We start from the raw sequence: 2500 nt of genomic DNA, 5'->3' as shown, positions 1-2500 counted from the left end.
GAGCCTGTATCAGGGCCATATTTAGTTCAGATAGAGCCCGTATCAGGGCCATATTTAGTTCAGATAGAGCCCGTATCAGGGCCATATTTAGTTCAGATAGAGCCTGTATCAGGGCCATATTTAGTCCAGATAGAGCCCGTATCAGGGCCATATTTAGTTCAGATAGAGCCTGTATCAGGGCCATATTTAGTTCAGATAGAGCCCGTATCAGGGCCATATTTAGTCCAGATAGAGCCCGTATCAGGGCCATATTTAGTCCAGATAGAGCCCGTATCAGGGCCATATTTAGTTCAGATAGAGCCCGTATCAGGGCCATATTTAGTCCAGATAGAGCCCGTATCAGGGCCATATTTAGTTCAGATAGAGCCCGTATCAGGGCCATATTTAGTCCAGATAGAGCCCGTATCAGGGCCATATTTAGTCCAGATAGAGCCCGTATCAGGGCCATATTTAGTCCAGATAGAGCCCGTATCAGGGCCATATTTAGTTCAGTGTGTTATATGTCACTATTTCTGGTAGCCTACTGTATGTAAATGGCCAGTATGGACTATATTTCCTTCATTCATTGATCCTCTGTGTTTACAGGCTCGTGGTGATGATCAATGTGCTCTAGGTGCCAAAAATATCTCTGTTTGGTACTGCCAATTAATTTTGTTTTGTCGTGGTTCATGTGTGCAGTAAACATTACACTTTGTGAGAAAAAATTTGTGGCAGAGATCAGATCGTGATCTCAATTCTAAGCTAAAAAATCGTGATTCATACTTATCCCTGAATTGTGCAGCCTAGTGTCATCGTCAGCAGGTTTCTTTCAATGTTTTTGTCATTTTTGTAGACGTTTTTTCTGTTGATGTTTTTGACACATTTATCGACGCTATTTTAAAACTTTTGCCGCCTTTTTTCATCATTGTCGTTCTGACGTGCGTTGCCTAAAATGTCCAAAGTCGAGACCCCCGAACACACACACACACACACACACACACACACATACACACACATGCCGGCTCACACCAGTGCAACAGTATAACCATCAGGCCTTACATAGCTACGGAGAAAGCTCTGGTGGAGCCTCCACAACAAGCTTAACCGTGACCACCCAGTGTGATCACTAATAATACAGCCCTGTGTTTGTCAACTGTCCCGTCAGTTCTGATATCGTCCCGTCTCACTTCCCTCTGTTGTCTGTCTGTCACCTTGTTGCGTTTTATGTGTTACGTGTACGTGGTTCTTTAATCCCCCCTGCCCTTATATATATATATATATATATATATATATATAGAGGAAGTTAGAAGTTAGAAGATGTTATTTTCAACGACGAAACGTTTTCGCCATGGATCAAGTGATGTTACACGCTGAGCACACTGTTACAGTTAAAATATATAAAAACAACATTTGAGACAGGCTACATGTAGTTCACACACATTATAGACTTTACATAAAGTGCAGATACTACTTAGTGTAGAGCATTTAAGACAGACAAGAGACAGGACAGACAGCAGGAGACAGAAGACAGGAGACAGGGCATTAGTAGACTAACAGAGCTCTGGTTGTTGTAAGTTAGGTTCATCGTGAGGTGAAGGTTGAATATATAGTTGCTGGAGGTAATGTCTTCGCATTTGGCACAAAAACTAAGCCAAACTAATCTTTGAATGCTGTGTTTGGTTTCTGCAGGTTGGTGGATGACCGCTGCGTGGTGGAACCGGCTGCTGGAGATCTGGAGAATCCTCCCAAAAAGTTCAGAGGTACGACAGAGATGATATGTGTGTGTTATCACTTTAACTCCTTCCACTAAAAGTTCTGTTTTTGTCACTGGCAGGCTCAGGTTATTTATTCTAAGTGTCTGACAACAGAAACAGCCCCGAAATCACCATCACCAAACTCCACCAGACTCCATGTAAATAATCAGGACTTTTAGCGTGTATAGAGCCAGCATATTTCCACCAGACTCCATGTAAATAATCAGGACTTTTAGCGTGTATAGAGCCAGCGTATCTCTACCAGACTCCATGTAAATAATCAGGAGCCAGCATATCTCTACCAGACTCCATGTAAATAATCAGGACTTTTAGCGTGTATAGAGCCAGCATATTTCCACATGTAAATGGGTGAATTAAGGGTTTATTTGAACCAAACCAGAGTGGTGATTGTTGGAACAGTGGAAAGATGAACCAAGACAGCTTTTGGTAGTTTTATTTAGTTTCTGTCCACTTTGAATGAAGTGTGTTTTACGATGATAAAAGTCCTGATTATTTACATGGAGTCTGGTGTAGTTTGGTGATGGTGATTTCGGGGATGTTTGATGTTAAACTAAAAGGATCTTACTCTTTAACTAAAAGGTCTATCTCTGTAGGGATCCATCCCATAATGTTGTCAGACACTTAGATTAATAATCTGAGTCTGTCAGCTGCAACAACAGAACTTTTAGTGGACGCTGACTGTTATCCTCCAAAATGCACTTTGTCAGTTTGACATTAATCCCTTTTTATTTTTTTAAGAGGAAGTT

General features: G+C 41.4%; 1 protein-coding gene across 1 annotated transcript in view; it reads left to right on the top strand.

The window, feature by feature from the left end:
* The first annotated feature begins 1672 nt into the window (after nt 1-1672).
* The window catches only part of itpr3 (inositol 1,4,5-trisphosphate receptor, type 3), a 148129-nt gene continuing 147301 nt past the window's right edge, over nt 1673-2500 (top strand). The window contains exon 1 of the mRNA XM_036007833.1: nt 1673-1739. The gene's annotated coding sequence lies outside the window, so the exon portion shown is untranslated. The remainder of the gene's footprint in view (nt 1740-2500) is intronic.

Source organism: Sander lucioperca, chromosome 12 (assembly GCF_008315115.2).
Source record: "Sander lucioperca isolate FBNREF2018 chromosome 12, SLUC_FBN_1.2, whole genome shotgun sequence".
In the NCBI taxonomy this organism is placed as follows: Eukaryota; Metazoa; Chordata; class Actinopteri; order Perciformes; family Percidae; genus Sander; species Sander lucioperca.
The sequence above is the reverse complement of the archived record's forward strand: the minus strand, read 5'-3'. Positions and strand labels throughout refer to the sequence as shown.